The 26984-nt window shown below is 36.0% G+C and overlaps 1 protein-coding gene and 1 pseudogene across 1 annotated transcript in view; one reads left to right on the forward strand and one right to left on the reverse strand.

Annotated features, from left to right (window-relative positions):
• CNBD1 (cyclic nucleotide binding domain containing 1) overlaps positions 1-26984 on the forward strand; it is a 397045-nt gene that overhangs the window by 236985 nt on the left and 133076 nt on the right. The gene's annotated exons all lie outside the window — the stretch shown is intronic.
• LOC132508392 (ornithine decarboxylase-like) lies at positions 13061-13875 on the reverse strand (annotated as a pseudogene).

The raw sequence follows: 26984 nt of genomic DNA on the forward strand, positions 1-26984 counted from the left end.
TGAGGAAATCATTTCACCCTATATACATATATCCGAACATCCTACTGTACACCTTAAATATATGCAATTCTTATTTTTAATCATACTTCAATAAAGCTGTGAAAAAAGTGTAGTATGGTTCCATCCTCATGACTTAAGCACCTCCCAAAGGACTCATCTTCTGACACCATCACATTGGGAGTTAAAACTCCAACATGTGAAATCTGGGGGGACACAAACATTGAGACCATGGTAATAGTGTTAAGTGCCATAAAGAAAATTAAAATCAAGGAAAGAAAATATACAGTCTCTACCTACCACAGTCACATATGCCCAATGCATGGTCCCCTAGCCACATTGGAGGACCCTTATATTGAATACATTCTCTAGGTAATTACCAAGTATGAGGGAACCATTATGAGGTGGGGAAATTCACAAATTACTGTTTATCATGTACTTTTCATATATATTTCTGTGCCCCATACACTCTCATTGTTTAAATTATCATAAATGTGTTTCTGCCCCTTTTAAATTAATACCTTTGTTAATTTAGACTACATAAGTACGTATGAAAAACAGATTGCAGAAAGCTGTATTACAACATATTAATAGTGGTTAACCTTGGTTGGGAGAGTGTGGGTCATATTCTGTATATCTTTTGTACGTTGTAAATTTTCATCCAAGATCATATTATTTTCACTATAATAATTGGAATTTTTTTAAAAAATTAAAGATTTATCTAACATCATCATCATTATAATAATAGTTATTATTACAATAACTATTTCTAGAGTTTCAGTGAGTTCATTTTCTTTGTCTTATTTAAACCCTGAAAAATTAGGTTAGAGAAGTCAAGGTTAGAATATCAAAGACCTAGTACGCATATCAAAGAGTTGACAATAGCGGATTTAAATGTGTTTAATGTGAAGACTGACACCATCACATTTATTTTGAAAAAGAAAATTTGTGAGTTATACGCAGGGTGAATCGATGTGGGGAGAATCTGGAGTTGGCCATGGCATGGGTGGGTGGAGATATAAGTGTAATTACAGAAAGAAGGAATTATTAAGCCTTAGCTAAAGAAGAAGGCTAAGGAGACATTTTGGAAATTAGGATAATAAAAATTTCACTTAATTCACTATTTTGTATAGAACTAATCCTATATTCCTTGTCAAGAAGGCTCCAGGTTGATAACTCTCAACCACCTCCATACTAACTCACCTATTTTCTACATATTCCAAATACGTACACATAATTCCAGCCCCACATGGTTCTAACATTTCTATAGTGGGTTTTCAGATGAATTTTATTTCACAAATTTTCATTAATAAATGTATGTTACAGAAGAAAATAATAAAAAATAAGGTCTCAAGTTTAACTAAAGCAATATATTTTTGCTTTGTGGGAACCATTGTGGTTTCAGAAAATTGTGCCCTATTAGTTTTACCCCCTTTAAGGTTTTTAACCTAACCATGTTCCTCATTTAAAATAATATCAAAATGATTTACAATAAGCACTAGATGAAAGGATAATAAATATATTAATAGGATTTCCTTCACATTTATTGAGGAGGGTATTCCATAGCATTCTTTATGTGGTCAATTTTGAAAAACAGTTGTTCAGGGTTCTATGCTTACATATGTTTCTAACTTGACTGGTTAACTATTTACTATTCAGCTTGTTGAAGGTCTAATTGAATAGAAAAGGTGTAGTCACTCACAACAACATAAAATATTGGAAGGTGACATGGGGAAAGCATTTTACTAGTCTCTTGGGAAAGAAAATTCCTTGTCTGTAATTGTTTTGCTCTCTGAAGAAATATATCAGACTGCCATTTCCACATGAATTTTCTGGATATAGTGTGACCTACTATTTTAATGTCAATGGAAACAAGCCGTTGCAGAGGTTCTCAGCCTTTTGTATGCTCTAGTTAACCTGAGGGAACTTTAAGCTGTAATTTGTAGAGAAAGACTGCGACATGACATGGAAGAAGTAGGGACTGATTTGTAAGTCATGTCCCAGCATGCAGGTGACAAATTATGGACAGAAGCATTGGGAATAAGAAAAAAAGAAAAGTAAAAGTAAAATATGCACCTATCATGTTACCTAAAAACAGACAGTGTAGTGGGACATTGATGAAATAAATGTCATAAAATTTCAGACTATTGTCTGGAACCTGGGTGAGAAGCATAACTAATAGTTCATTCACTTAATGACTAGTTGTTGCTCACCTACAATGTATCAGATACTGTACTAGGCAATGGAGACAGATTAGTGAGCAAGATAGACACGGTCCCTGCATTTACATAGAATATACAATTAAATAAGCAATTGCTGGGCTTCCCTGGTGGCGCAGTGGTTGAGAGTCCGCCTGCCGATGCAGGGGACACGGGTTCGTGCCCTGATCCAGGAAGATCCCACATGCCGCAGAGTGGCTGGGCACGTGAGCCATGGCCGCTGAGCCTGTGCGTCTGGAGCCTGTGCTCCGCAACGGGAGAGGGCACAACAGTGAGAGGCCCGAGTATCGCAAAAAATAAATAAATAAGTAAAATAATAAGCAATTGCAATAACATATGTTGAAGATAGATAAACTGTACTTTGAGATCTGTGCAAAAACATTTTATCTCATTTTGGGAGATCTTAGAAGGACTAAAATGCATGAAAAATAAATAAGTTGTTCAGTGGACAGAAGCTTTAGGGGGTTCCAGAAAGAGAGAACAGTATATGGGAAAGCCAGAGAGAAAAGAAACAGGGCTGAGGGTGACTGGAATTCAGCACTGGGCAGGGGGTTGAGACAAGGGTTGGGAGCCAAGCAGGTAGCAGGCACAGAGCATCATGTTAAATTAGAACTGACACCCAAGTCCAAGTGCATTCTTCTTTCTACAATGATTTATCAAATGCCTAACATTTTAAGATACAAAGATAAAATATTTTCTACACTCCAGTATCTTCAATTTGGTAAGATGGAAAATCAAATGAAGCCAACAGTAATACAAAGTGAAAATTCATATGATTGTAAGAGCCTGAAGCTGTAAAGAAATACAGAAGTAGGAAAATAAGGAGGAAAGTCTAAGGACTGAAAAAGGTTAAACAGGTGATTCTTGGATCTAGCCTTAAAGAGCTGTGGGGAGTTGATTAAGGAGCGGAAGCAGTGGGGACATCATGTCCAGTGGTTTAGAGACATGAGAGAACAAGATATATTCAAAACTGTGAGTGAAATGTTTTTACTACAGTAGCAGTTTCCAAAGTATGCCTCAGAAAACATCCTGTAAGATGATCTGGTAACACATGTATTGTCTATCCCCTTCCTGGAAAGTCACAATACCCATTAGCATATTAAAGGATCTGAAAGTACTTACAGTGAAGAAAGCTCTTTATTTGATCCAGCACTTTGCAAAATTTCTAGATCACAGAATTTCTTCTATTACCACCCTTCTTTTTTATAACCTTTTTTTTTTTTTTTTTTTTTTTTTTTGTGGTACGTGGGCCTCTCACTGTTGTGGCCTCTCCCGTTGTGGAGCACAGGCTCCAGACACGCAGGCTCAGTGGCCATGGCTCACAGGCCCAGCCGCTCCACGGCATGTGGGAACTTCCCAGACTGGGGCACCAACCCATGTCCCCTGCATTGGCAGGCAGACTGTCAACCACTGTGCCACCAGGGAAGCCCTGGTTTATAACCTTTTAACAATTTATGAAACACACTTTGAAACTGATAGCAGAACCTACATTGAGTGACAGGGAGTGTCAGAGGATGAGGCTATAGGAGTAGCTGCTACAGGTCAGATCACAAAGGCCTTGGTCTGCCAGACTCCTTGTTAGGGAAGAGCATACCTGATTTTTCTTCCAAGTGACAGGAGCTCCACCGGGTGACATACCCAGCCTTACTAACTCACTCTACTCTAAGGAGGTTGTGTGGAACCACCTCTTTGAGAGGTAAATTTAGATATATTTAAATGGAAGTATTGGCATATCTTCACCATTCCTCCTCTTTTTAAACTTAATTTTTTTTCACTGTCATAAGATTTTTCACTGTGGTAAAGATCTATTTTCTTTACAATTTTTAAGTGCAAAACACAGGATTGTCAACTATAGAATCAATGCTATACAGCAGATATCTAACAGCTAATTATCTTGCATAACTGAAATTTTATACCTATTGAAAACCAACTCCCCATTTCCCCCTCCCCTCGGCCCTGAGAAACCACCATTCTACTCTCTGTTTTTATGTGTTTGACTATTTTAGATACCTCATATAAGTGGTATCATGCAGTATGTCCTTCAATGAGTGGTTTATTTCACTTAGCATAATGTCCTTGAGATTAATCCATACTGCCAAATATGGCAGTATTTTCTTCCTTTTTTCAGGGCTAATATATATACTACATATTTTCATTTGATATGTATACTACATTTTCTTTATTCATTCACCCATTGATGGATAATAGGTTGCTTCCACATCTTGGCTACTGTGAATAATGTTGGGAACATGGGATTGCAGATATCTCTTTGAGACAGTTATTTCATTTGTTTTGGATAAATACCCATAATTAGGGTTGTTGGATCATATGGTATTACTATTTTTAATCTTTTGGGGAAACTCCATGCTGTTTTCCATAGTGACTGCACCATTTACATTTCCACCAACAGTGCACAATTTCTCTACATCCTCATCAACACTTGTCATTTCTTTTGTTGTTGTTTTGTTTTGTTTTGTTGGTAACAGCCATCCTAACAAGTGTGAGGTGATATCTCATTGTGATTTTGATTTACATTTCTCTGATGATTAGTCATGTTGAGTATCTTTTCATGTGACTGTTGACCATTTGTATATCTTCTTTGAGAAATGTCTATTCAAGTCCTCTGCCCATTTTTAAAAATTGTGTCATTTATTTGTTTTACCATTAAGTTGGAGGAGCTCCTCGTGTGTTTTGGACATTAACCTTTTCTCCGATATACAGTTTGCAAATATTTTCTTGCATTCCATAGGTTGCCTTTTTATTGTGTTCACCATTCTTTGCTTTGTAGAAGCTTTTTGATTTGATGCAGTCCCACTAATCTATTTTTTTGTTTTTTGTTACCTATGCTTTTGGTGTCATATCCAAGAAGTCATTGCCAAGACTAATATCTGGTGTAAAGACAGACATATAGACCAATGCAACAGAATAGACAGCCCCAAAATAAACTCAGGTGTACATCACCAGTCAACAAGGGAACCAAGAATACTCAAAGGATAGTCTCTTCAACATATAGTGTTGGGAAAACTGGATATCCACATCCAAAAGAATGCAATTGTATACTTATATTAAATCATACACAAAAATCAACTCAAAATGGATTAAAGACTTAAACATAAGACCTGAAACTGTAAAACTCCTAGGGTAAACCATTCTTCCTCTTGAAGTGTACTGCCAGCAGGGAGCACCTTCTCCAGGGTGGGAAGACTTGCTCTAGTTTAACTCTGCCTGGGGCTGGGAGGGTAAGTTTTCTGATTATAGGATTCAAGGTTAAGAGACACACTTGACTGCAAGTATAAACTATATATTCATCGTAGCTTCATCAGTAATAAAGGAGGTGTTTTAGTTACCTATTTCTCATTCTTATTTTATTTCTTATTACCTTTCCAATTTGGAAGGTAAGAAGGTGATATTTATTGTCTTCCAAGAGATCCAGACATGAAAGAATTTGGTCTCTATTCTGCAGGTAATCGGGAGTCACTGAAGTATTTTGTCAGTGAGTAACATGGTCAGATTTACATTTGGCAGCTTTAGTGGCAGTGTAGAAGATATGCTGAAGGGGGCACACATGGAAGCTGAAAAACCAATTAAAAAGGATGGCAAGAATCCAGGCAAGAAATGATCAGATCTTGAACTACACCAATGGCAGTGGTAATATGGATAAGGAGATATAGACATGGAATATATTTAGAAAGTTCAATCAACAGAACTAGGAAACATTAGGTGTGTGATGTAAAAGAGAGAAAATCTAGGACAACTCACAGATTTTTGAATGGAGGTGAATTATGTTTGGTTTGATGAAAATGTAAAACTCTATTTCCAGCACACTGAACTGGAAATAGAGCTTTAGAAACATCCAAGTAGAGATGTACAGTTGTTACATATTTTTCTGAAGTTCAGAGGCATTTATAGTCTAGAAATACACATGTGGAAGCTGTTCATATTTAGTGGTACTTGGAGTCATATTGTCAATCACTCTTAAGGAGATTGTGTGGGTAACAGTCCTACTCAGTATTAATACTTAACACTTATTATGTGCCCAGTGTGTACCAGCACTATGTTAAATACTTTGCACACATGGTCTCATTTAATCCTCATGATAGCTCTTTAAGGTGAATAATATTACCATTATTTTACAAATGAAACTGAAGAGTTTCCACTTGTTTTGCAACTAATAATTTGTTTGCTTCATGATTATTCCCATGATAGTTTAAATGTATCTGATAAAATACACTTGAAATCAGACACATAGATATGTCTCTGTGGTTTGCTATTGAAATTATTTTTTGCAGGCGTATATATTCAAAGAATGTTGCTGTGTAATGTCTTTTGACAAATTTAATTTTAATCGGGGTTGGGTTTTTTCAGTCTGTTATGGGAATAAAGAATAGAAAATCATGGTGCTGTCATTCTCTTTTTGTTTCTCTATTAAAGATAAAATTCAGAAGCATACTGCTATAGCAATTATGAGTCAGAAACGCAGTTCCCTGCTAGAATTCTTGTCAGGAAGTAAGTAAAAAGAGGAAGAATATACTTATTTTCTACATGCATTTGGGGGAAGGAAGTGGTTAGTTTCTGCTGTACAATGAAGTGGTCCAAGATCTAGAATTTGATAAAAATCACTTACTTTGAAGTCTAAGGTACAGAGCTAAATGAGTTTGTGACCCCTTGCATAGGGGGGAGCTATTTGGATAGTAAAGCTTAGAGAAAGCCTCTGTATCCATGAGCTTTAATGGCAGATGTATCAGCAGATGAACACTATCTTAAAAAACAATCCACTCCAAAAAGCAAGTTAATGTTGCAGAGTTATCAGCAATTGTTATGCACCATTTGATTTCTGAACTTTAAAGTTGATTAACAATAGTATTTCTTTTCTAATCAGCTTTTTTTATTATTGGTTTGTCTGGCTGACTTTGAATAATTTATGCAAAAAGAATTCTTTTCTGTGTACATATATATACATTCCAAAAAATCTGAAAATAGAAAAATAAATATGGAGCTTACCTAGTGGGAAACAATATGGAAGAAAAACCTTAACACGTTGGTGACTTGATGTTAGCTGTAATTGCAGAGTGCAGGCCAAAAGTAACAGTGATAAGGTGACCATCTTGGCCAAAGTTAAGAGCTACATTTGTACCCCACATTATGGCTGCACTGTTACCTGGAATCTTTGATAACTGACTACATATAGAGATACAGTTGATTTCTTTTGCATTCTGCAGCATGCAGTAGACAGTGCTTTGGCTGACATATATATATATATATATATATATATATATATATATATATATATATATATATATATATATATATATATATAGATGTTCTTCTCTTGTCCTTCCCCGTCTCCTTTTTGAAGTGCCTATACACAGTGAGCTTTGCCTGGAGGCTTGAATGGACTCCCAGGGCCAGTATTTCTCTTAAACAAGCTCAGGCAGGTCAGAGGGATTTCAACACCCTGAGGGTTTGGCTGTAATTTTGGAGTCTGTATAACTGATATATTTTCATTCCTAGCACATTTGTCTATTTTTCCTTTTACTGTGCAGTCTATTTGATTTTTGATATCAAAAAAAAAGAAAAAAAGTAGTTTGACTTGGGTAAATAGCTGTGATTTCTCTATTTAATACATCTCATAAAGTTGGAGTAAACTGAAGCTGGCCATACACTCTTCTTGTCAATAGCATGAGCTTTTGAATCAGGCAGATGAATTCAGGCTTCACTAATTATTGCATAATATGATTATAAGCAAGTTACTAAACGTCTGATACTTTTTTGTTTTTTAAATTCTGAAATTGGGTTAATTCTGTGTAATAGGTTTTTTTTTTAAACTTTTCTTTAATGGAGTATAATTGCTTTACAATGTTGTGTTAGTTTCTGCTGTACAATGAAGTGAGTCAGCTATATGTATACATATACTCCCCTCCTCTTGGACCTCCCTCCCACCCCCTTACCTCACCCATCTAGATTGTCACAGAACACTGAGGTAAGCTTCCTGTGCTTTATAGCATGTTCTCACTAGCTATCTATTTTACGTATGGTAGTGTATATATATCATTCTTAATCTCCCAGTTTGTCCAACCCTCTCCTCCCCCACCGTGTCCACATGTCCGTTCTCTACTTCTGTGTCTCTATTCCTGCCTTGCAAATAGGTTCATCTGTACCATTTTTCTGGATTCCACATATATGTGTTAATACACAATATTTGTTTTTCCTCTTTCTGCCTTACTTCACTCTGTATGACAGACTCTAGGTCTAACCACACCTCTACAAATGACCCAATTTTGTTCCTTTTTATGGCTGAGTAATATTCCATTGTATATAGGTACCACATCTTCTTTATCTGTTCATCTGTCAATGGACATTTAGGTTGTTTCCATGTCCTGGCTATTGTAAATAGTGCTGCAGTGAATATTGGGGTACATGTGTCCTTTGAATTATGGTTGTCTCGAGGTATATGCTCAGTAGTGGGATTGCTGGGTCATGTGGTAGTTCTATTTTTAGTTTTTTAAGGAACCTCCATATTGTTCTCCATAGTGGCTGTATCAATTTACATTCTCCCCAACAGTGCAAGAGGGTTCCCTTTACTCCACACCCTCTCCAGCATTTACTGTTTGTAGATTTTTTTTTTAACATCTTTATTAGGGTATAATTGCTTTACAATGGTGTGTTAGTTTCTGTTCTATAACAAAGTGAATCAGTTATACATATACATATGTTCCTTTATCTCTTCCCTCTTGCGTCTCCCTCCCTCCCACCCTCCCTATCCCACCCCTCCAGGCTGTCACAAAGCACCAAGCCAATATCCCTGTGCCATGCGGCTGCTTCCCACTAGCTATCTAACTTACTACGTTTGTTAGTGTGTATATGTCCATGACTCTCTCTCGCCCTGTCACAGCTCACCCTTCCCCCTCCCCATAACCTCAGGTCCGTTCTCTAGGAGGTCTGCATCTTTATTCCTGCCTTACCCCTAGGTTCTTCATGACATTTTTTTTCTTAAATTCCATATATATGTGTTAGCATACGGTATTTGTCTTTTTCTTTCTGACTTACTTCACTCTGTATGACAGACTCTAGGTCTATCCACCTCATTACAAATAGCTCAATTTCGTTTCTTTTTATGGCTGAGTAATATGCCATTGTATATATGTGCCACATCTTCTTTATCCATTCATCCAATGATGGGCACTTAGGTTGTTTCCATCTCTGGGCTATTGTAAATAGAGCTGCAATGAACATTTTGGTACATGACTCTTTTTGAATTTCGGTTTTCTCAGGGTATATGCCCAGTAGTGGGATTGCTGGGTCATATGGTAGTTCTATTTGTAGCTTTTTAAGGAACCTCCATACTGTTCTCCATAGTGGCTGAACCAATTCACATTCCCACCAGCAGTGCAAGAGTGTTCCCTTTTCTCCACACCCTCTCCAGCATTTATTGTTTCTAGATTTTTTGATGATGGCCATTCTGACTGGTGTGAGATGATATCTCATTGTAGTTTTGATTTGCATTTCTCTAATAATCAGTAATGTTGAGCATCCTTTCTTGTGCCTCCTTGGAGAGACGTCTATTTAGATCTTCTGCCCATTTTTTGATTGGGTTGTTTTATTTATATTGGACTCCATGAGCTGTTTGTATATTTTGTAGATTAATCCTTTGTCTGTTGCTTCACTGACAAATATTTTCTCCCATTCTGAGTGTTGTCTTTTCATCTTGTTTATGGTTTCCTTTGCTGTGCAAAAGATTTTAAGTTTAATTAGGTCCCATTTGTTTATTTTTGTTTTTATTTTCATTACTAAATGTAATGAGTTATTGTGTGCAAAGTGCTTAGGACAAAGTCTGATCCTCAAAAGATAAACAGAGTGTGCCTAGAGTATTATCCATTTGGCCTTAGGTTTGATCTCTCTTGAGTCAAACTGCCTGGCATAAAATATAGACTCCACACGTTAGCAGCTTTGACCTTGGATAAGTTACATAACATCTCTCTGGCTCAATTTCCTCTTTTCCAAACAGGGGTTCATAATAGGATCTCGTCTTTAGGTTCATGAGAAGATTAAATGAGTAAAACTCTTAGAATGGCTCTAGACACATGTGGAACCCTCAATAAATGTTTTTGGTAAAATGGATTATATTATATATCAAAATTACCATCACTGTGTGGTGCTGTCAAAGATATCATGGGAAACTGTAATGAGAGCTTGATTTTTATCCAATGAAGTTTATGCTTAATAGCAAGTTATGTTAATTATCAAGATAAATTGGAGAGTTGGGGGTCTGTCCAAAGACAGAGCTGTCTGCAGTCATACAGCAAAATAATGAATACTTTGGTACTGTATTTAAATACTTTTTACTCTGAGTCTAGTGCTTAGTCTAATCAGTTCATAGTACTACATGAAGATTGTCAGCATAATATCAATCCAAGGGTTTACATTAAACACACTTTCTGGAGTTAAAGAGAGTGAACAAGAACTAAAGCAGAAGCATTCCTTAGCAAACACTTTTCATTGTTATGCAAGTTACATTATGCAGAAAATAACATATCTCATTTTTCACGCAGATTAATAGACTGCCAGTTATCATTTGGCAGGATCAAACTATAAATCTTTTACACAATTTGAGGAGGCTTATGGCATCCATTACTTATTTCAATTATTTAAAAAGCTTCTAGTAATCTTTTTTCCTTTGCAGTTAACGAGCTGCCAAACTCTAACTTTTACAGTAGAAACTGAGTGTATCATTTTACTTGTATTTCAATAGATGTTTATTTGCATTAGATTATGAAAGGTTAGTGCTGAATTCCAAATAAGTATAGAATCAGGTTTTATCCGTACTTGCCAAAATCCTTTCCAGTGCATGATCTTTCAAACTATATCTTATAAGCACAAGTGGCCTTTGTTGATTTAAATGAAGCAGAAGAATATTTTTTAGTTTAGTCCCAAAGCTGTACATTAAAAAAAAAAAACCCTCATATAAGTTCTATAAATTTTCATGGGAAATAAAAAAATGTACTGATTCAGAAATTATTCTTCTAGTCTCTACAGGAAGTGAAATTAAAGCAGTCTTAGTTGATGAAACTCAGCGTGGTACAGAGGGTGGCAGGGCTCTTGGCTGTGGCTCTTCTGTCCTTGTGGCTTTGTGAGGCAGGAGTAAGATGGTAGTTGAAGGACTTCTCACTTCTGTGTCTGCCTTCTTCTTGGGTATGTGACAAATTTCTGTCATGCCTTTTGAGGTTGTGATGCTGGGTGACTATCTTTTTCATCTGCCATAGTGTGGAAATTGTTCTCCTGGAAACAGTTTCTAATGACATCTGAAGAGTACCTCTGCAAGTAACCCAAGGCAGGTTGGTTCATTTCTTCAAAGCATCATGGCTGTGCCAAGGCCACTGGTTCCTAGTTCTGTATTTTTGCTTCCCAAATTACTTATGCACTTACTTCTGGCTATTGGAGCCTCCTATGATCAAGGCACTGCACTAGGATACTCTTATTCCAACTAATGACATAATAGTACTTATAAATAAAAGTGAGTGCCTATATTTTTAATAGGTCAGAAAAAAAACCCATATATACACCCAACACAAACAACAACAAGGGAACTCTTCTCCATGCTTTGGCTTCAAGAGAATAGTGTGCTAAGTGAAATAAGTCAGGCAGAGAAAGACAAATACCATCTGATCTATCTTATACGTGGAATAAAAAGATAACAAAACAAAATAAAAATCCAAGCTCATAGATAAAGACCACAGATTGGTGGTTGCTGGAGGCAAGAGGTGGGGGTGGTATAAATGAGTGAAGGGGATCAAAAGTTTAAAAAAAAGAAAAATCAGCATTGATTCACAAGTACATTCACAATTAAAAATGCATGAGCTAATAAATACATTATAAAAAAGGTTAACCTAACTAGTAATAAAAAAGAGAAATTAAAAAAATGAGATACTGGAGTGTCTGGATCAAGATGGTGGAGTAGGAAGATCCTGAGCTCACGTCATCCCAAGGACACATGGAAACTACAACTACATATAGAACAACTATATGTCTCTGAGAACAACCTGAAGACTAGCAGGACAGATTTCCTACAGTTAAGGACCTGCAGAGGTCTCCCGAAGATCAAGGAGTCTAGCCCCATGTTGGCCTCCCTACCAGGCGAGACTTGCACTGGAAGATGAGCTCCCATACTTCTGCATTTGAAAAATATGGGGCTTATATTTAGGAGAGCCTGAGGGTTGTGGGAAGCCAAGACTCTACTCTTGAAGGGCTCATACACAAACTTACTTGCTCCAAGTCCCAGCACAGAGGCAATGGCTTGAAAAAACATCCAGGTCATATAAGAAGGAGATTCATTTGCTAAATTTAGGGAGTGTACCAGAAGGGCAGGGATCTGGTGGGACTTTCTCCATGGACAAAAATGCTGGCAGCTCCATTTTTTTGAAGCAGTCCTTCTGCCTAGCTGGCCTGGTGCTGGTGGGTACCATTTCTCTCACTCTTCATCAGCCTAACACTATGTACTCAGTCCTGGCATTCCCCTGAGGACTCCCCCATCCAAACAATCCACCCTGGTCAGCCCCTCCTAAGTGACTCCCCCTCTCCCCTACCCGGCAGGCCACCCTGGTCAGGACTAGTGCCCCTTCAAAGTGGCTCTTGCTCCAGGGAGCCAGCCTTGCTCCACCTGGTGGGCAGCCTCTGCCAGCACTGGTCTCCCTCCAAAGTAGCTCCCACCCTGGCCAGCCCCCCACACCAGCGTTCCTGTGACAGATGTCATCAGGTCTTGCAGCCAGTCATTCAGGGGCCAGCCCTGCATTATCAATACAGCTGCAGCAGTTACAGCCAGGCCTCATAGACAGCTGGCTGGGGGCTAGTCACTCCCACCAGCATAATAGCAGTAGTTGAGGCTGGGCTTTGTAGCCAACCCCACCCACCAGCATGCCTGAAGGAATCAGCTCAAACACAACATCCTCAGATCCGAGAAAGCCACCACCAACATCAAGCAAATACATGTGGAAATAAACCTCAGCTACCATGTCAAAGACATAGCAGACATCAGAGACGGCCTGCATGAAAGTCTCAGGATCGGTACAGACATTTTCCATGTGGAAGCTGACACCAATGACGTCAATATTTAGCTCTTTTGCCCATTCCAAAAGGAGCCTGCTAGTTTTGACTCTGGTGCCAAATTTCACACTGAGGTGACAGACTGCTTTGGAATCATCAGTGGCAACACACAAAACCAATTTTGCCTTTGGATGTGCCCTGGCAAATTTCATCAACTCAACTTCACTATCAAAAGTCATCATCTGGATTCCATTATCGGCAACATACTTAATCTGAGACACTTGTTTACAAGAATTCGCATGTCTCTGGAGGCACCCTGAGACTCTGCACCAATTGTATTTCGGTCGTGCAGGCACAGTCAAATCCTGTTCTGATGGAAGCTAAGGTCTTCACTGTGGTTCTGCTATCACTGCATTTGACTGCATAAAAGGGGATGACCAGAGGAAGAGCTTTTAACCATCTCAGTTATTTCTTTAGAATGTCTCCCAGGCCTACAACATAGAAGGCAGCCTTATCATCAGAACAAGAAATTTCATTAATTTGTTTTTGTCCAGAATGTCCTTGCAGTAAAGGCTTTATTCAGGAAATGGCAGTCAAACTGTTCATTACCAAAGTTGTTCATAGTTTCTTGATGTCTTTCTGAAACACAACAAAACAAAAAATTAAGACATGGATATTAAAGAAATTGTTGCCAGCTTTTTACCAAAAGCAGTTCTCCAGGAATTTCAAGTCCCACTGAAAATACATGTGCCCTCAGTACAGCAGTGGAAGTGTTCTGATAAACACAGAATTTGCTGTCCACCTTAGAATGCATGGGTACTACAGGCTGGCCCCATGGAGATGTCACTTTCCAGTATGCAGGACAACAGGCTGCCCCACTGCTGTCCCCATTGCCCCATCAGCTACCCATCCAGCCACTGGCCACTTTGCTCCCTCCCATAGAGGATTGCCGGCCCAAGGTGGTGCTGGAGTGCTGGCAAAGGGGTCGTGGTGGTGGAGGCTGAGGGGATTGACCTTAAAGGGACTTCTTTAAATGGAAAAAAAAAGGCCATAACTGGAAACAAGAAACTTATGAAAGAAAAAAAATCTCACGATAAAAGCAAATATACAGTAAAGGTAGTGGATCAAACATCTATAAAATTAGCATGAAGGTTAAAAGACAAACACAGTAAAATCATTTATCCCTAAAATAGTTGAGTCACACAAAATAAAAAGATGTAAAATATGACATCAAAAGCATTAAATGATGGAGGGGCAGTAGAAATGTGCTGCTTTGAGAATGCACTCAAATTTAAGTCACTATCAACTTAAAATAGATTGCTTATGTATGACCTTCATGGTAACCACAAAACAAAACAAAAAATATAACAGATATACAAAAAATAAAGAAAAAGAAATACAGACATAACACTAAAGAAAATCATCAAATCACAAGGGAAGATAAAAAGAGAAGCAGAAAGGAACAGAGAAGAGCTACAAAAACAATCAGAACACAAGTAACAAAATGTAAATAATTACATACCTATCAACATTTACTTTATTTTTTTAACTTTTTATTATTTTTGCAGTTGTCTCCTCCTTTTATTTATTCTTATTTTTTTAACATCTTTATTGGGGTATAATTGCTTTACAATGGTCTTTACAATGGTTATTTTCTGCTTTATAACAAAGCAAATCGGCTATACATATACATATACTTTATACATTTACTTTAACTGTAAATGGACTAAATGCTCCAATCAAAAGACAGGGTGGGGCTTCCCTGGTGGCACAGTGGTTGAGAGCCTGCCTGCCAATGCAGGGGACACGGGTTTGTGCCCCGGTCCGGGAAGATCCCACATGCCGTGGAGCGGCTAGGCCCGTGAGCCATGGCCGCTGAGCCTGTGCGTCCAGAGTCTGTGCTCTGCAACGGGAGAGGTCACAACAGTGAGAGGCCCGCATACTGCCAAAAAAGAAACAAACAAAAAAACAAACAAACAAACAAAAAGACAGGGTGGATGAATGGATAAAAAAATAAGATAATTAACTTTTGTCATTTTGAAGTATTTCTATATTTCAAGTTATTTTTATGCAAATAGTATTATAAAAATCATTTCCAAATGCTACTTATAAGAACAAACTCTTTTGTGTTTTAATTTTATACAAAATTTTTATATTTTTCTGAAATATGGTATTAAAATATGTAAATATATTGTTTATCATAGGTATAAACAACAGAAGGAAGGAAAAAGTACAAAGAGCTTTCTATAATACATTTTTCTTCAGCTCTAGCTTGTAATACTAACTTTATCATAAAACAATGCCCTTAGCACCATCTAACAAATCACCAAATCCTGTCTGACTTTTCTTTGTAGTATTGTTTATTATTTATGCACATTCACCTAATTTCTTTGCTATCATGTATGATGAAATTATTATAAATGAATTTATGTCCACACTTTTATTTCCTAAATATAACTTTCTACAGGTAAAATTTCCAAGTAAAATGTTATGAACTTGTGAAACAAAATTAGTTTTAGCCATTGGGAGATTACAAAAACAAATAAACCATGACCTTTCTCTGAACTCTACATTCATGTATTGAGCCATCTTTTTGGCTTCTTCTACTTACCATACCCAAACTAGAACTCTCAGTTTCCTTTGCCCACCTGCCTCATTCCCAATGACTCTAAAACTGTTTCTTTTCCATTTCCTTCTCTCTCCATAAATCAGACGAGGATTCATTGGAGTGACAAACGTAGACATTATACTTAATACTTTGTATCCCTTTTACACCTGAATATCAGTAAGTTTTTCAGGGTTAACTCCAAAATATATCTTGGTTTTGTCTGCTTCATTCCCTTCACACTGACATCAATCTCTGAGCAAGTCACCATAACTTCCCACTTGGGTACTGTGATAGCCTCCTTTGTAGGTTCTCAGTGTCCACTACTTCTGCCTTCCAGTCGGGTACTTACATAGCTGCTGGAATACTCTTTTCAAAACACAAACTGAAGTTCATTGGTTCTCCAGTTAAATCTGCTTACTGATTTACCATTGCTCTTCTAATAACATCTAAACTCAAAAAAAAAAAACTAAACTCCTTAACAAGTCCACAGGTACCTTGGGAGATCTGGCCCTGCCCATTCCTCCCAATGTCCAGCCTTTTCATTGTTCTCTGGTTATCCAAATCTCTGGTCAGCTTCTCTTTTCTCCCTCAGGATTTCTGATCTTTGCACATGTGCTTATTTCTATTTGGACAGTTATTTCCCAACTATTCTTGTCACAAAAATATATGGCTGGATCCTCCTCATACTTCTGTTTACCATTAAATATTCTTCTCTGAGAGAAGCTTCCCATGAACAACCAGTGTCAAGAGCTCTGCATCCTCACCACACACACAAAATGTTTTTCCTTTTTCAACAGAGTATATAATTATGCATTTAATGTTTATTTTTTAATACTAAGGGAATTACAGCTCATGCTCAGTCTGTCATTTTGAACAAAGACCTCAAATTCATTTTTGAAGCTCAAGTGCAGTTGCTGCTATGTGATCTTATAAAACATTTAAAATTTTTGGTCATAGAAATAATATATATTAATTGTGAAAAAATTCAACATTTACTTGGAAAACATTTACCTTAAATCCCACAACTTTGATGTTATCACAATTAACATTTTTGTGACCACCATTTCAAGTATCTCTTCAATACCATATTCAAACACATTTACACTTATATAAATGAAATCATAACATGCATGCTCTGTTTGTATGGACATTTATTTTAAAATGTCATTTAGAAATTTGGCTTATTTACACCTTTGCTTCCTCTTTATCTCTTCAAATATAACTTTTTAAAATGTCACACATTGTTGTATAGATATGTGTATGATCAGAATGATTTATTATCATTAATTTTACAATATTAGCATAATACTGATATATTTTGGATTGTTTTTCTCAGTTACCTACTATATTATGGAAATGTTGCCAGGTTTATGGTTATAGACTTAATTCTTTGTAATGTATCTATAGTATTTCTAACAATAATCTCTAAATTGAGAGACATATTCTCCAAACTATGCTGCAGTAATCATCCTTGTGACATTGCTTAAGTTGTGAAGTTAAGATTTAGATTTGGAAGTGTGACATAAGAACTCATTAGCTTAATATTCTATGGTGTAATAGAACATGCACTTTTTGTTGTTGAGGTAGATTATTTCAATCTATAGTTACAGCTTTTCAGTCATCTTTTTTCAGTGATACTTATAAATGTACCTGGAGACAGGGCTGGGATTAAGATGAGGTGCCAGATTGAAGGGCGTGTACCAAAAATCTCAGTAAACAAGATAAAATATTCTTAATGAAGTATTTTGAAAAATAAAAATTAATGTAAAAATCTATGATAAAATATCAAAATTTTAATTAGACAGACTTGTTTTCTTGGTTTGTTTTATGATGCTGCATTTTTGTTCAATGACGAGTACTGTTGTTTTTCATCTTCCCACAGTTTCTGAACCACTGGGTGGTCGGGTCCCTGCTAGGTGGATTTATGAAGGTTGACAATGGTGTGTGAACAGATTGTGGAATGCAGGGCTTTACATGTACTCATTTTTTTGTTATAGAGCTTTTATTAATATTTTCCACGGCTCAAAATATGGGGGCATATTTTGGTAAGTATATATACAGGGGGCATATTTTTCTTTTTGCTTCATTTCCAATATAGCTGCACATGACAGTGCTAAATAAATATATTGTGATTTACTTATCCAGAAAATATGATTGTATATCTTTATTATGTTCCCTTAATCTTCAGTTATTTGAATATCTAGCTCAATAGTAACCTTAATTAAATCCTGCTTACACTGAAGGCAGTCTGTCAAGGATTATGTCAGTTTGTTAACTCAGATTAAAACTTACTTTTTCATAATTCTTACTAGGAATATTTCCTGACTTTTCAGTTTTAATTTAATATTTTTAATACAAGATACAACAGATATTATTTGTTTATTCACCTTATCATTGATGTCTTCATAGATTATGAAAAATAAAGATAACCATAAACAACAGTCATATGGATAAAATTATTTTAAAAACATGTTATTTCTTTATTCTTATGCAGAGTGACAGGACAGGGAAAAATAATATCTAGAACAGGCTTAAGTTGTGTCTGACACTATCAGTATTTTCTTGAAATCGGGGGCTCATCACGTTCTTTAAATAATGAAAATAATATCAATTTATAGCATTGTTGTTAACATTAAATGAGGCAATATAAGTAAAACTGCTTTGAAAATGTCAAAATGCTATTCAGATGTTAATTATTTTTATTATTATATGTAATCTTTCTTTTTTCTGTGGAGAGAGTAGGAAACAGTAAAGGGATATAAAGTGGAAGTATAATGTAAAAGGGAATATTTAAGAAGTAATTGTCATGATCCCAATTGTAATAGTACAGCTAGTTCTGCTAAGAATAGACTCTTGCTATGACAATAGTTTTATTCCTAAGAAACCTCAGAACATTGAAAATCATTTTATAAAATCATTGTTCCAATGGAGAGAAAGATTGAGATTTAGAGTATTTAATCCTCAAAATAATGGTGTTATTTTCCTATAGGAATGCCAATACTGGAGTTTTTTTTGTTTTTTTGCTTTTTATAGTACAATTGCATACTTCTAAATCCTACCACATCGCTGAACAAGTCTGCATTGTTATCATTTTTATCACACATTTTTATAAAAACACAAAACACTTAAAGTTTTATTACTACCCATAAGTTCTGGCTTTCTATTTTATTCACATTATAACTAGTAATTATGAAATAAATGCAATTCATATTCCTTAATTAATTGATCATGTTATAATAAATGAAGTTATAAAACCATATATTGTAGTAGAATTACATGTATTATAAAAAATAATCAGAGTTTTCTAGTATACTAGAAAGAAGACAGCTCTGAGGATAATTTGAATAAATAAAAGGTTTGGATTTAGAGGGCATGAGTTTGGGTAGTTGTAGAAGGTTTATAGAGAGATATGTAATATAATGTGGGAATTATAGATATTAAAGTAAAATTCACGTGCGTTAAGCAAATTGATAGTCATGAAGCTTGAAAGCAATTTGGGGAATGCATCAGCAGGCAGAAGTAGCCTAAGAAAACGGTGAAAAAATTCATTTATTCCACAAATATATATTGAGCTTCTTTAGCACTGTTCATAGTACAGAACCTAGTACAAACCTTGCCTTTCTTTGCTTATATTCTAATAGGAGATGATCACCAACAGCAAAAAAAAGAAAATACATGATGTGTTGGAATGTAATTAGTATTATGAACAAAAATTAGGGAGTTATGGGTCTTAGTAGGAGTTGGGGTAGATAATTCAATCATATCTAGAAGTATTCAGAGAAAGTTTTACTAAGAAGCTGACATTTGAGGAGAAACATGAAGTGAGGTAGCATACAATATAGATACCTTGAAAGAGAACTTTTGAAGCAGAGGAAATAGGAAATGCAAAAACCCTAAGGTGGGAGTTTACTTGACATGTTTGAAGGGTACCAAAGAGACCAATGGTAATGAAGAAGTGGGGACTTTAGAAGGTGAGGTTAAAGAGATAGCTTGGCTCATTGTAAAAGACTTGGACTTTTACTTGGAGCCTAATGGAATCCAAGGACAAAACCTGACATATTTTCAAAGAACTCTTCTGTCTGCAGTATGGAGCAGGGGTGAAATAGGGGGAACATTTACAAAAATATTATATTAATCCAGAAAAAAAGATAAGGATTGGATCATATTCATAACAGTGAAGTATAAGGAGTGGTCATATTCTCTAGACACTACACTCAAAATATACCCAGAAGGCACTAGTGTTTCACAGAACCTAAGACGGAGATTCAGTCCAATGGCAGTAAATAACTAGAACCAAGATCTTGAACATTTCTAGAAAAGTAATTAAATCCCTGAATAATTAGATTCCATAAAGGAGAAGGACTAAGGGCTTCAATAGAATAATTGAGTTTAAATATTGAAGAAATAATTTTATCACATTTGGGGTTAGTTGAAACCAGAAGATGTTAATAAGAATGTATAGAATTTGCTTTGGAAACTACATTTTAAAACATCAGATATTAGTATGAAGACTATTAAAATATTATGATTATAGTTTTCAAGAGAAAGAATTATTTTCAAGATATTTAAAAATGCACTAAATTTAATTTTTGCTCTTTTAAAGAAAGATTAAATGTAGTTCTACTCTGAATATGAAGAAAAAGAAAACATGCTTAAATAGCTCCAAAGTAAGCAATTTAGAGTTGACATGAATGATTTATTTTTTGTGATTAATTAGTAAGACAGCTAAGCAGAAAAATCTATAAAATAGTTGAGAGAGAGAAGAGGTGAAAACCTACATCTCGTAGTCACTACCTGAAAATGGAAATCAAGGCAAATGTGAGACTGCCAGGAAATGCACGTAGAAATTTTAAAAACCCACAGATTATAATATTTTCTAAAAATATTAGAAAAGATAGAGTGAAGGAAAACAACTTATTTACTGTATTTTAAATACAAGTTGGTTGTTTTCAGAAATAATGATGAATTTATTCTACAGATACATTTTTAACATGTATTTTGGAAAACATATTGTACATTTTGGTTAACAACTATCACTGAATTACCACTTTGCATCAGTTCTGAAAATATTTCTTAAAAATTACACCAAATATGTTATGTTATGTGATGTCTCAATTATGACTTCCTACCAATTACATGCATCCTCCTGTTTTCATTCTAGTTTAGGAAATAATTTGCCAAATAATGACCTTCAACTAACCCTTCTGCTTGCAACTCCACTTCTATTTTTTTCCTTCATTTTATTTGCTAGAGACATCTCTAGGGTAGGGTCTCTTTGAGTTCTACAAAGCATGCAGACCATCTCCTCTGATGCAGCTTCCTCTCCTATGACTGATCTAGGCTTTGTATTTCTCCACTGTGCTTCATTTGTCTCTACACTTCCATACACTTTTCCCTCCCCCATAGAAAAGTGATGGACCCTCTTATCTGCTAACTGATGACATACTCCCTTATCTCCTTGATGTTTTGTTATTGTTTTTATATTCCTATTTTAACGAGTATTCTGGGGGGAGAATGATTAACACAGCTTTGTCCAGATTTTGCAGCTTGCTGTTTAGTCTCCATGTGTTTGTGTTTTTCTCATTTTTCATCCTGTAATTGATTTCTAGTTTCATACTGTTATGGTCAGAAAAGATTCTTGATATAATTTCTATCCTCTCAAATTTGTTGAGATTTCTTTTGTGGCCTAGCATGTGATCTATCCTGGAGAATGTTCCATGTATACTCGAAAAGAATGTGTTTTATGCTGTTTTTTGATGTAATGTCCTGTAGGTGTTAATTATGTCCAATGGATGTAATGTGCCATTTAAGGCCTCTGTTTCCTTATTGATTTTCTGTCTGGATGACCTGTCCATTAATGTAACTGGGATGTTAAAGTCCCCTACTATTATTGTATTATTGTCAATTTCTCCCTTTATGTCTGTTAATATTTGCTTTACATAATTAGGTGTTCCTATATTAGGTACATATATGTTTATGAATCTTATATCCTCTTCTTGTATTGGTCCCTTTATCATTATATAGTGCCCTTCTTTGTTTTTTTTATTATTGACTTTGTTTTAAAGTCTACTTTGTCCAATATGAGTATTGCTACCCCAGCTTTCTTTTCATTTCCATTTGCATGAAATATCTTTTTTCATCCTCTCACTTTCAGTCTGTGTCTTTAGCTCTGAAGTGAGTCTCTTGGAGGCAGCATATAGGGAGATTTAAAAACATTCAATCAGCCACCTTATGTCTTTTGATTGGAGCAGTTAGTCCATTGACGTTTAAAGTGATTACTGATAGGTGATAGGTTTGAATTACTACCATTTTATTTGTTTTCCAGTTGCTTTTGTATTTCTTCCACATTCTTTTCTTCTTTTAGTCACTTCCCTGTCATTTGATGATTTTTTTTTTAGTGTTATATTTGTGTTTCTTTCTCTTCAGTTTATGTGTATCTATTGCAGGTTTTGATTTGTGATTACCATGGAGCTCATATGTTTCTCTAGAATTATATCTACTTGTTTCAAGCTGATAGTCACTTTAGTTCAAATGCATTCTAAAAGCTCTACATTTCTTATGCACCTCTCCCATTTTGTGTTATCAATGTCATATTTTACATCTTCATGTCTATCAACTGTTTATTGTAGTTATAGTAGATTTTTGTCTTTTAACCTTTATACTAGTTTATTTAAGTGGTTGACCCACAGCTTTAACTGTATATTTGCCTTTATCAGTGGTTTTTTCCCTTCCTATAATTTCTTTCTCGTTGTAGCCTTTTCTTTCTTTCTTTCTTTCTTCTTTCCTTCTTTCTTTCTTTCTTTCTTTCTTTCTTTCTTTCTTTCTTTCTTTCTTTCTTTCTTTCTTTCTTTCAATTTATTTGGCTGCATCGGGTCTTAGTTACAGCACACAGGATCTTCTTTGCTGCATGAGGGATCTTTCATTGTGGCATGTGGGCTCTTTGATGTGGCACATAGGCTTCTCTAGTTGCAGTGCCTGGGCTCCTCTCTGGTAGTGGTGCACAGGCTCAGTAGTTGTGGCACGCTGGCTTAGTTGCCCCATGGCTTGTGGGATCTTAGTTCCCCGACCAGGGTTCCAACCCATGTCCCCTACATTGGAAGGTGGGTTCTTAACATTCCAATGTAGGGGACCACCAGGGAAGTCCCAGCCTTTTCTTTTTTAAAGAAGACCCTTAAACACTTCTTGTAAGATTATTCAGTATTGATGACCTCTGACCTCTTTTTGTTTTTGCTTGTCCTAATAAGTTCTGTATCTGTCCTTAAATTCTGAATGATAACCTTGCTGGATCCTAGGTTGTAGTTTTTTTCCTTTCAGCACTTTAAATAAATTATGCCACACTCTTCTGGCTTGCAAAATTTCTCCAGAAAAGTCAGCTGATAACCTTATGTGGGTTCCCTTGTATGTGACTTTGTTTTTTCTCTTACTGCCATTAAATTCTCTCTTTATCTTTAACTTTTGTCATTTTAATTATGATATGTCTTGGTGTGGGTCTCTTTGGGTTTATCTTGTTGGAACTTTCTATATTTCCTGTACCTGGGTATTTATTTCCTTCTTCAGGTTTGGGAATTTTTCAGCCATAATTTCATCAAATACATTTTTGACACTTTTCTCTCTCTTCTCCTTCTGGAATCCCCTATAATGTGAATATTAGTACACTTAATGTTGTCACAGAAATCCCTCAAACTATTCTCATTTTTAACAATTTGTTTTTCTTTTTGCTGTTTCTGATTGGGTAATTACCCTTATTCTATCTTCCAGATCACTTACATGTTCTATGTCACCTAATCTGCTATTAATTCCATCTAGCATACTTTTCATTTCAGTTATTGTATTCTTAAGCTCTGACTAGTTCAGTTTTACATTTTTCAATTCTCTGTTAAAATTCTCACTGTGTTTATCTATTCTTTTCCAAAGTTCAATTAGGTTTCTTATTACTATTGCTTTGAACTCTTTGTCAGGTAAATTACTTATCTCTGTAAATTGCTTCTTCAGGTTTTTTTTTTTTTCAAGCATTATTTTCTTGTTCTTTCAGTTGAAAGATATTCCTCTGTCTTCTAATTTTCTTTAACTTTCTATCTATGACGTTAGGTGAATCAGTTAACTATCTTGGTCTTGAAGGTGTGTTCTGTGTAGGAGAATCCCTATACAGTCTGTTTGTGCCCAGTGGCTTTAGTGGGAGAGGTGGATCTGAAGTGAGCATGGGCAGCATCTTCTCCTGGGGTGTGCTGGCAGTCACTGACTTGGTAGGAGGTAGGGATGGAGCTGAAGGTGTTAGAGCCAGAGCCAAGTTCCAGCAGGGGCTTGTTGTATGCTCAATGGTCATCACCACCCTATTGGTGGTAGGGTCACTGTACAAGGGACAGGAGCAAGAAACCTGAGGGAGTTCTGTTCCTCTAGAGTGTGATGGCAGTCTCTGCCTTGGTTGGGGTCATGGTCAGGCCTTGAGGACTTGGGGTTGCAATTCTGTATTGTTTTCACTGGCCCCCCTCCTTTGTGTGCATGCATTTATTAGAGGTTGGACTGGGGCCAGAAGGGTTGGTGCAATGCTACTTAGCTGGTTTTGCTCCCTTCCAAGTGTGTGCAGTGATGTGTGCTCCTGGGGTGGTAGTTTCCCCCACCCTGGTCAGAGGCAGGTCTAAGCTAACTCAGTTCCCTCCAAGCATGCACACTCTTATTGGCAAAGGCAGCATCTGCCTTGGTGGGTAGCAGCACCAGAGCAAGAGAGGCTGGAGCAGGAGCCTGGTGCAGGCTGGGGGGCTGGCTGGTGTGGTCTGGGCAATCTGATTAAAGCCCCAGGTAGTTTTCAAACAGCTGCTTCTTTGCTGTTACTGGGAGTAAGCAAGTTTGTGCCTGAACTCTTCAAGAGTGGAGTCTCAGTTTCTTACAGCCCACTGGTTTTTAAACCATCTAAGAGGGGCTCATCTTCCCAGTGTCAGACCATAGGGCTGGGGTACCTAATATGTAGCTTGAAACCCTCACTCCCCAGGGAGAATCCCCAAGCCTGTGATATCCCCCTCTTCTTCCCTTCATTTGTATCTTGATTCCAGGGATCACTGTTTTTCTTTGTCTGATGCTCAATGTCTATAAAACCATTACTTTATATATTTTACTTTTTAGTTGTTTCAGGTAGGAGGGTAAATCTAGTCCTTGTTAGTATATCAGATGTGTACAAACATTTATTTACGTATTTATTTTCCTGTAATGATTTGGATTTATTTATAATTTATTACCTACTTGATGTGTTCACTTGGTATATCTTACTTTCTAAATCTAAAACTGAACCCTTGTTCATTCTACCAAACTTTCATCTTCTAAAGTATTCTCCATCTCAATACATTCTTCCAACTTATAATTTTATGTCAGGAAACTGGTGGTCTTACAATATTTTTTTCTCTCTTTACCCAATCTAATCAAGAACGAAAAATACTTCCTGATCCATTTCATTTCATGCTATAGTCCAAGCTATTACCCTATATTCATTTCCACTTCAATCCTCTCCAAAATTAAAAAAACAAAAATCTCCCACAAAAAGTGAGGGATTTTTCTAAAAACATTGTATAACGCTGCTGGAAAAAAAAAAAAAAAACCAAATAAAATCTGTCCATTAAATCTAATTTTAGTCAAAGGACGACAATACAATATTCCCATTTGAAATTTACTATAAATTTGATTACTATTTAAAATTTAGTCTTGAATCCCTATCCTATTTTTAATTTATTTAAATAAATTCTTATTTTAAATTTATTATTGAAATTTATAGTGTTAAGTCATATTACAGAAATGTTTTGTGTGGCTTCTACTAAAGGCATGCATATGACAAGGTTGTTACGATAGAAACAAGCAAGCAAAGTTTAGGAAAGAAGACATAATAACCACCTAAGCTAACTTATTTGCCATGTCTAAGTATTAAATGTAGCTCAAGCATTTTTTTTTTTTTTTTTTTTTTTTTTTGCGGTACGCAGGCCTCTCACTGTTGTGGCCTCTCCCGTTGAGGAGCACAGGCTCCGGACGCGCAGGCTCAGTGGCCATGGCTCACGGGCCTAGCCACTCCGCGGCATGTGGGATCTTTCCGGATCGGGGCACGAACCCGTGTCTCCTTCATCGGCAGGCAGACTCTCAACCACTGTGCCACCAGGGAAGCTCTAGCTCAAGCATTTTTATGCATCCTAGAAAGAAATAGAAATACATTAATTATCATCAGTTTAAAAAATCAATTCCAGTGTCAAATTTTTTCTGTCAAAAAGCAAATACTGAAGTACATAATTGACAACATCATGCATTTGAGTTTCTTTTACTCAATGCCTAACCTAAGAGATTTTCTCCATATTGTCATTTTTATTACCAGTCTTCAAATAACATTTTTATTTTTTAAAATTAAAACATTTATATAGCAGCTATCTACAGATATATGTATATATTTTGTAAATAAATATATAGATTTCAATTACATATGTAGATATAAATTTCAATATCAATATCTATCTATATACATCTACTTCAGATATATAGATATATAAATATATATTTATAGATAGATAAATACAGCTAAATAAATATTATATATCTCTATATCTATATGTCTATTGTTTGCGTATCTACCTGCCCATCCATCCATTTGATACATATAACTATTTGTGGCTTTGCTAAGCATATACTTTCCCTCTGATTATGGAAATGTTAGAACTAATCTAATAAAATTTAAGTTTGTAGGTTTCCTTGTTCCTAACATTAGATGAGGATAAGAGAATATTCTAAAATATTTTCTAAAGTGGGGAATGATAGAGTATTTCTTATATTTTATTTTTTTCTGGCTAGCATTTTGATAGTTACTGAAATGTAGTCACAAATTCAAGACACTAAACATAACAGATTATTTTGGACTGGAAAAATTTTAAACTGGCATTATTAGTCAGTCATCCTGACAAAAGGAGTCTCTCCAGTTATGATATTGATACTACTGGTGATTTCAGTGTTACTCCCGTGGAAGAGTGTTCTTGACATGGAATTGTACTGCTTTTTCCTTGAATTATTAAGCTCACTAAATATACTCCAAACTAATTTTAAAAACTTGACCTGCTAGATGGAATTGTTCATTGTACAATCTGCTGTAATAGCCTTCTAAC

This window comes from Lagenorhynchus albirostris, chromosome 17 (assembly GCF_949774975.1).
Source record: "Lagenorhynchus albirostris chromosome 17, mLagAlb1.1, whole genome shotgun sequence".
Taxonomy (NCBI): domain Eukaryota; kingdom Metazoa; phylum Chordata; class Mammalia; order Artiodactyla; family Delphinidae; genus Lagenorhynchus; species Lagenorhynchus albirostris.